The sequence below is a fragment of the Aedes albopictus genome, chromosome 3 (genome assembly GCF_035046485.1).
Source record: "Aedes albopictus strain Foshan chromosome 3, AalbF5, whole genome shotgun sequence".
In the NCBI taxonomy this organism is placed as follows: domain Eukaryota; kingdom Metazoa; phylum Arthropoda; class Insecta; order Diptera; family Culicidae; genus Aedes; species Aedes albopictus.
This window is the reverse complement of record NC_085138.1, coordinates 207,641,125-207,650,443: the sequence shown is the minus strand read 5'-3', so window position 1 is coordinate 207,650,443 and position 9,319 is coordinate 207,641,125. Positions and strand designations below refer to the sequence as shown.

The 9,319-nt window shown below is 37.0% G+C and overlaps 1 protein-coding gene and 1 long non-coding RNA gene across 11 annotated transcripts in view; one reads left to right on the top strand and one right to left on the bottom strand.

Annotated features, from left to right (window-relative positions):
- The window catches only part of LOC109432733 (innexin shaking-B), a 434,999-nt gene that overhangs the window by 313,327 nt on the left and 112,353 nt on the right, over window positions 1-9,319 (top strand). The gene's annotated exons all lie outside the window — the stretch shown is intronic.
- Window positions 1-9,319, bottom strand: part of LOC134292170 (uncharacterized) — a 288,122-nt gene that overhangs the window by 255,190 nt on the left and 23,613 nt on the right. The window contains exon 1 of the long non-coding RNA XR_009999506.1: window positions 1,000-9,319. This exon is cut by the window's right edge and continues 23,613 nt beyond it. This is a non-coding gene — a long non-coding RNA (uncharacterized LOC134292170). The remainder of the gene's footprint in view (window positions 1-999) is intronic.

The following is a 9,319-nucleotide window of genomic DNA, read 5'->3' as shown; positions in this document are numbered from 1 at the left end:
GATCTCGAGTTCCGTTGGAATTGTCTTCTTCTCACGTTTTTAAGACGGATCAGAAGTTTCAGATCGTCGTCAATAATAACTGAGTCGAATTTGACTTCACACTTTGGTATTGATGCACTTCTAGCTTCGACTTAGTACTAGTCAAAGTTTCAAGGGCATTGTCAATATCAAAATGTGTTTCCAATGAAACATTAACATCTAAATGGCTATCGATGTATGTTTTATATGTATCCCAGTCAGCTCTGTGATAATTGAAAGTAGAGCTGATGGGATTAAAAATCGCTTCATGGGAAATTTGAAATGTTTCAGGAAGATGGTCAGAATCAAAGTCAGCATGAGTAATCAATTGACTACAATGCTGACTTGAGTCAGTTAAGACCGAATCAATTGTTGAGGGATTTCTAGCAGAAGAAAAACAAGTGGGGATATCGGGATATAGAATAGAAAAATATCCTGAAGAGCACTGATCAAATAAAATCCTGCCGTTTGAATTAGACTGAAGATTATTCCACAAACGGTGTTTCGCATTAAAATCACCAAAAAAATTTGGACCTGTTGCGAGTTAATTTTCGCAAATCAGATTTAAGAAAATCTATTTGCTGGCCAGTGCATTGAAAAGGCAAGTAGGCCGCAATGAAAGTATGTTTACCAAAGTTTGTTTCAACAGAAACACCCAAAGTTTCAAAAACTTTGGTTTCGAATGATGAAAAAATTTGGTGCTTGATGCGCCTGTCAACGATGATAGCAACTCCACCACATGCTCCATCTAGGCGATCATTTCTATAAATAAAATAGTTTGGGTTTCGTTTGATTGAAGACCCAGGTTTTAGATAAGTTTCAGTAATAACTGCAATATGCACATTATTAACTGTTAAAAACTGGAATAGCTCATCCTCTTTGCCATTTAGAGAACGAGCATTCCAATTTAAAATGTTCAAAAATTTATTTGGATCCATTATCAAAACGTAATCCAATTACTATTTTATTTGTAAATTTAACTTGGACTGCTTCAGCCATAGTTTGAGTTTTGAACATTGCATCAATCATTTGTTGCAATTGTTCAGATAAAAAGTCAAAATCGGAAGCAGACATGCCTGAATCACGTGCATTATCCGAATTTGATGTTTGGTGATAGGAATTATTTGAATTTAGCTTACCCGCAGCCACATGGGCATAGGTAGCTCGATTCGTTTGAACAAAATTAGAAATATTACTCACTCCACTGCTGGAGGGTAGATTATTCGCTCGAAGGTTTGTGTGGTGGTTAACTACCTCCGGCGAATAGGTACGAGCGGTATGAAAATTATTCAACCGATCGTTGATGGAAGAATTTGTGTTGTTAGAAATTCTACCTGCAGAGTTTCGGGTACGACTAGCGTTCCCATTCATCTGCCGGGCACGTGATTCGACAACTTTTTTGCGGATAGGGCAATCCCAAAAGTTTGACTTATGGTTGCCACCGCAATTCGTACATTTATACTTCCTGGTATCGTCCCTAACCGGACAGTTGTCCTTGGCGTGAGAAGAACCTCCACAAATCATGCATTTAGCATCCATGTGGCAATGTTTCGTTCCGTGCCCCTAACCTTGGCACTGACGGCACTGAGTTGGGTTCTGGAAATTTCCCCCAGGCTTACGAAAATGTTCCCATGTCACTTGGACAAGAAACATTTTCTTCGCCTTTTCCAAATAATTCAAGTTATTTAGATCACTTTTGTTGAAGTGAACTAAATAAAATTCTTGAGAGATACCCTGCCGAGGATTCTCAGAGCGGGTTCTCTTTTTCATTTTTATTACTTGGACTGGAGTGAATCCAAGTAATAAGTTGAGTTCAGTTTTGATCTCATCAGGTGATTTGTCATCATTAGAGAGACCTTTTAATACGACTTTGAACAAGCGTGCAGACCTGTCGTCGTATGTGAAAAATTTATGCTTCTTCTCAGTAAGGTACTTGAGAAGAAGATCCCGATCATTCAGGGTTTCCGGCAATACGCGGCAGTCTCCTTTCCTGGCAATTTGGAAGGAAACCTTGATTCCCCTTATGGAGTTCAAGATCTCCTGCCTAAAACCAGCAAATTCACAGACGCTGACCACGATTGGCGGCACCCGTTGTTTTGTAGCAGAAATTGAAGTACCTGGACTAGAGGCATCCTCAATTTGCTGTTCCGAAAAATTGTTCAGCGTTTCATAAGGATTACTCATTTCAACGAAATTTTCATCCGAAATAATTGTTTTAGTAGAAGGAAGCGGAGAAGCTGAAAGTTCTCCTTTCCTTCTAACTTTGCCGCGTTTAGCGACAGTTTTGAAACCGACTTTTTTGGAAGGATGCGGTGAATTCAAGAATTCACCCTTTCTTTTGTTCGATGATGCAACCATGATTTAATTTGAAGCGACCTTCCAGGAGTTTTTTTCCCTAATCGGTGTCCAAGTAGGATTACCACCGTTTCACGGAATTTGACTTCCGTAAACGGGTCCAACGAATAATCGAAGGCACGGGTCCAGGCAAGGATCGAAAAGGAATCAGTAGGTATAAATTTAGCGCTGAAAAGTGCTATTGTGGGTAGTACTGAGAAGTACTGTTGAATTGCTTTAGGTAGTAAAACTTCCAGCAGCAGAGAGAGCTTACGTCCACACAGCACAAGAGTACGATGCGAACTGATGGCAAGAGTCTTAATTCGTCCAAATGCTCATGAATTCGATGATGTGGGTCGAAAATTTCAGCAAAAAAGCCGAAATATTGGCACACGCACGGCAAGCGATATTTGTTTTATTGCTCTCATCGCTTGACATGCGTTTGTTGCGGAGTGCCTTTGTTACTGACATGTACCGTTTAGGACAAAGCGTTTGTTTTTCGGCGTGATCCGTTTTTCGTACCCTGATTCTCGTCCATGCTGCATTCTTCTCGTTTTTCAACTGTCCACATTCGCCGTCGTACCAGTCATTTCTGTGATTCGGAGTCGCGAAGCCTAGTGCTGTAGCCGAGGTACTACCTATGGTGGATCGGATGTCCCTCCAGCCATCTTCAAGTGTAGCTGCGCTAAGCTGCTCTTCCGTTGGTAGGGGTACTGCTAACTGCTGCGCGTAGTCTTGAGCCACTTCTACGTTACGCAGCTGCTCGATGTTGAGCCGCGGCGTTCGATTTCGACGCGTGGTGATAACTGTCGAAAGTTTTGAGCTCATGCATACATTAAGTAGTGATCCGAATCTATTTTCGCACTGCGGTATGTGTGGACATTGGTTATATCCGAGAAGAATTTACCGTCGATTAGAACGTGGTCGATTTGATTTTTTGTTTGATGGTCGGGTGATCTCCAGGTGACTTTGTTAATATCTCGGCTTCTCAAAACCAGTGAAATACACATTTGAAAATACCCATCGGTGTTGCCTATAATGGATCCCGGTGGGGTTATTTACAAATATCTTGGCGCCTATAGTGGACCCCCCATTTGATTTCCATGTTAGCTGTCACGCTGCCGACGGAGCCTATAGAGGACCCTCCTGAATGTGCCTATAGTGGACCCTTTTGAGTGTTTACATTAATTAAATAGAGATAATAATTGAAATGTTGACACCGTTTACCTTGTCAAAATTTAAAGACGATTTGATAAAAAAATGTTGCAAAAACTTTTTTTACACCTTTTTACGAGAAAAAAAAAACAATTAAAAACAAAATTTAGTGTATTATTCAGCTCAATTTTTAATTCAAGACAGTGTTTGGACGAAAAAAGTGATTAGTGAACCATTCGGCAGTTTTTCTTCCCTTCTGTTAGTTCTGTTTCAATTACCAAGCGGTGTATGTTCTCTCGTCGAGTCGCATGGTTCACGAAGGAACACAAAGAAGATACTCCGATATAGACAAGCTGCGGCGATGAGCGGGCATCGCTAAGTGTAACACTTACCGATGATCTCTCATCGTTGGCTTGGGGCAACTGTGAATAATCGTTATTTTTATCAGTATTTAATACGTTTTCGCTTTAAAAACGTGAACTACTTTTTAATTTAACTGTATTCATGACGTTGCAGGTTGTGTAATCACAATAAAAAAAGAATTATGGCAATAATATATTCTTACCGAATGCATCGCTTTCAATAGCGTCATTGAGCATCTTCTCTCTTGATTGCGCTCTCGTATCGAACCGGACAAGAGAATGAACAGCATTTCGAGGAGCATTCCCGAGCATGTTGGTTCACGAAATGTTACATTCGTGAATGGTATCACTTGCTGAGCATGGACCATTCAGTGGTTCGCGATAAAAATCCACACACTGATTCAAGCTCAAGCATGTGTATAGCGTACAAGGACCGTGAGTTAAAATCTCAAAATTTATCTCAGGCAAAAAGAAAACTAAATTTTTGCAGAGAAACTTATTTTGAATTCAAATCTCAACAATATCGCACCACTATCGAACATAAACGTTTCTTGCATACAATATATTAGTAATCAGATTCAAAGCGAATAATTGTAACAATCAAAATAATTATAATTGTTTTTTTAAGCTTACGCGGAAGTGTAATCTGTACACTATATTCTTAAATATAAATATGAATAGAATAGTTGTTTATGCAACAAGTTGCAAAATGATAATTTTTCAGCACAACTCGTACAATTGTCACGAGGCTTGCCGCGTTTGATGAATACGTTAGTGCTGAAAAAATCGAGTTTTTCAACGAATTGCATACTATTTTTTGTTATTACGAAAAATGAGGTTTTTCTAGGTTACATGCTTTTGCAGAATGAGGTACGACTTAGTATCATGGTCAATCACCCTCAAAGCAGTTTTTCGTGCTATTGATTACACACGCGAAAATGAATTAAAAATGTATGTTGGTAAAAGTGCCGAAAAGTCCGCAGTCAAGTTCGCAGACTGTGAACAATCCCAAGTAACACAACTTGTTATATAATAGTTTAAAATTCACTTTTAATACTTATTCAGAAGTATTTTTCTTGTTATATTTACTTAATACCGAACACCTTTATAATCAAAACAGCGCAAAAAATGGCGGCTTATAAAACATCATACAAGTTATATAAGATGTATTCTAATACACTTATATTACATCTGCAGTACATTCAATATAATTGTTGCTTATAATTAAGTTATTCGTCAGTAATAAAAACTTGAAAAAATCGGTTATAAACCAATATTTCTTATTGATTCTATATATGCTGCCTTCAAGTGAAATTGCTGTGCTTACAGAATATATTTATACTACATATCATATGCATATGTTCAGACTACGTTGATTCTATGTGATATAACCTATTTTCATACAAACCAATGAAAGGAATCAAAACAAAGCGTAGAAGCTGACAGAGTAGAAAACCAAAAATCAAAACAAAGTGTGTTTATAAATATATTTATTTTTAGCCGGAAAAATAATTTGTATGTTATGCATGCAACTCAAGATGCAATGGCTTTTCATAAACTATTCAGATATCAAATTCTGAAATGGGGTTCACACAGTGGTCTAATTATTTCAACAGGCGTTGATGTGGAATTAAGTTGAAAAAACGTTCAAATTGCATTATGACAGCTATTCAATATTAAAATGTAGATGTGTTTTTAATGAACGTTTATAATATGTTTCCATAACATTTCTTCAACATAACCACATTGCATATTTTTATTATGTTTTGCAACAAGTATTTCAACACTTAAATAACTTTATTATAACTAACATTTTTAATCGGATCAGATCTGCCAAATGTCAAAATATTGCTTTTATCAATCGCAATGTTTACTTTGTTCATGGTGAAAACCGTCGGTTCCTCGATTAATCGAAGTTTCCTCGGTTAATCGAATGTAATTTGCAAGACTATCGACGTTTTGCCCGGTGAACACCTTCGGAAAAATCCGCGAGTGCTCCTGCGAATGAAAACTTTGTGTTGATGCAGCCGTCAGCACAAAGACGCTTTTAATGGCAATTAAACACTTCGGATGCATCAGCGTTCCAAAGCAGAATGCATTCAAAGGCAGATGATTTTGTACAAGACTACAAGTATCATAACAGCGGCTATTAACAGTTCCAAAAAACGCCGATGTGCAATAAAGAGTCCCACCAGGATGGAAACGAATCCACGCTCAGCGTAGACCTACATACTGCGCGGTGTAACTCTGTACGACTCGTGCTGTAAAAATCTTCATTCTTCACCTTGTTGCGTAAACTACTATTGTGTGTTACTTGGGATCCTCGGTACCCAATTACGTAATTTATGTTTATTCCTTTACTGTCAGTTCGGTGTAAATGTTATTTACTCAAAAGGTAATTTAATGAAAAAAGTAGGCCGTTTGGGAGCTCTTTTGCTCAATGAAAAGTTGATGTTTTCACAATGTAATGGCAAGCAGTATCTTTCAAAACTTAATCTGCTGTGTTCTGTAGAATCTCGACTACCTATTTAATAGAACAATAATTAAAATTTTTTGTATACTGTGGCTTTTTCATTCTCACCTTATCACGTCCATGCATCCTCATCACTAATAATTATGTTAATGCAATTCATATTACTTATATCACACAACTCATTCTGGTTTCATAATCGCCAACTTTTCCGTATCGGCACATTAAAAGTTGCATTATTTTCAGAAACGGATCATTGTGAAGGTTTTGGTTCCATTTAGGTTCAAATTTAATTTGTGCATTATTAATTAAATTTGTTTGGGATTTTACGTACTAAACTTCGATTGAATAGATCATAAGTTTGCTGTTAATCAGGGGCGCAAACGACCTAGTCATATCGAACTCCAGGTTAGCGTTTTTCTAGTAAGGAGTTCGTTTTTTCACAAACTATGTAATCGGTGGCTATACAGAGCCAAACAAATGCCGAAAAACTTTGTCGAAAACTGGCCGACGATTGAGAAAAAAATATACCCCATAAACCTCTTGAGGGTGGTATGTTGATACTATATTTTAAAAACGATGAATGATCACAAAACGTAGTCTACGGTACTCAAAAGCCTCACAGCACCCCTAAAAAAATTATGGTACATAAATTGGGTGATCTGGGTCATCCAAACTACTCTGAAATTCATTTTCTTAAGATCTACAACATCTACCATCGTTTGTGCTCACTCTGTTCAAGAAATTTATTCACGTTGAAGTCCATTAGACCTCGCAATGCTACGAGCTACTCAAAGATGTGGCAGTTGGACATTCCGAGAAATACAAATGGCCTCCAATACACTTTGAAGTTTGGGTTACGATATCTACATACTGTATCATTCTTTAATTATAAAAAAATATTCGTGGATTGTAGTCTTTACTGCTGATGGAGCCTCAGTATACAGCTATTATGCTTTTGGTACAATCATGGGGTATTCCAGGCTATCCAAACTATTCTGGAATTAGGTCCTTCAAGGCCTACAGGCTCTACTCTTGTTTCTCTTGACTCCATCGGCATAATTGTATTTTGAAATGTTGTGATATTTTTACTTTAGCAAATACTCGCGGAGCATAATCAACATTACTGTTAAAGCCTCAGAGTGCAACTCTGATAACTCAGCAACATCACATGGTGATCTAGGTCAGCGTTTCTCAAACTATGGGTCGCGACCCACTGGTGGGTCGCGGGCTGATTTTTGTTGGGTCGCGAAACCTTTGTCGATATCATAATAAAAATGTATAAATTAACTTATCCCAAAACCTTTTTTGGCCATTTTCAAATTTGCATATACTGTCTTGTCGCCTGAGTTATTTCTAGAAATAAGGTTTCCCTAATAATATTCAAACTTTTATGCGTTCTCTAAAAATGGGTTAAAGATGTTGTTTACAGTTAGCATTTTCCGTTAAATTTACACGTCAAGTTCAGCAGTAAAAATTCCAGAAAATTTTTGAAATACCAAAAGTTTAACAAATTTCGACAAGAAACCAACGAACGTTTGTTGTTCACTGTTTTTTTTTTTGTTTTTTTTTTCGATAAAGTTTAACTTCTGTAAAATTCTGATTGGATGAATTTTGATAATCTGATGTTTTACAGAAATCAAAACAGCTGAACAGCTTGAAAAAAGTGGTTTAAATTAACACCGTATATATAGAAAAGTACTTACAACTCGATTTGTTTGAAGGATTTATTTTTTTTGCCCTATTAATCACGATACAAAATGCTTTTCATTTGAAGGCCACGTTTAAAGTTCCCCAATGCGTTTCACTGGCATTATATTTTCAACGACTCTGTGTAATTTTTATGTGTTCTTTATTGAAATTCCAAAAAAAAAAGTGATGTTTATGTTAAAATGAACCAGACTAGTTGAGTTTGTAACAGAAACTTGCAAACATTTTGAATTCTTAAAACAAGGAACATACTGAAACTGATCACGTTTACTTTATTTTGACGTATCCAAAAAAAGTACACAGTAGATTTAAAAAAACTTAAAATTTTAAAGATTTAAGGTTATGTAACGTAGGTTTATCAAAAAAGTCAACCCAAATTTTCTAAAATGACGTATATTTTATTAAAAGTGGGTCGCAAGCTGAAAAAGTTTGAGAACCCCTGATCTAGGTCATCCAAACTATTCTGGAATTAAGACCTTAAAGGTCTACAGGCTCTACTATTGTTTGTCTTCACTCTATCGGCATAATTCTTTCATGATTGTGTCTGTTGCGCCTTAACCCTTATGTGGCCAGCAGGGTATCCGGGTACCTTTTTCGATTTCAAATCTCGGTATTTTTATGATTATTGAGAGTAGGAAGTTGAAACTCTGCCAGATCTTAGAACTCGTGAATATATACCAATTAACGGGGTTAACCGAATTTCCAAGTAAAAAGGGTCGGGGAGAGGGGACGCTGATTTTTTTTTATTACGTGAAATGCCGGCAGGGTACCCGGGTACCCACTAAATTGAAATGATCATATTTCCGTCAATTTTTCACCGATTTAAAAAAAATGGCCCATTTAACTCAGAAACTCATTATCTATCTAGAAAATATTATTACAAGTTTTATTTTGTGTTAAATGTGCTATTTTAACTTGTAAACATGTTCCTAAGTTTAATGTACATTTATAGTGCTCTGGAGTAAAGGAGCACCATGTGATCTAAGCAATCTAATTTTTGATGGCCTACTTACAGGCCTTTTCGGGCTAAAATCAAATATCAAATAAGTGAATCGTTCCCTAACAGGGACATCAAAATGTTAACGTCTCGTATTAAAACCCGAATCGGGATGCCCCCTTAGGGTTAGAAATTCCTAGACAAAACACAAGCTATGAAAGCAACTGTCGCTGCGAACTAGAGGCAATTAGCCAGGAAAAACACGGTTACAGGATTGACTGATGGACCACCAACATTAATGAAACCTCGTCATCATGTCATTGGAAATTGTTA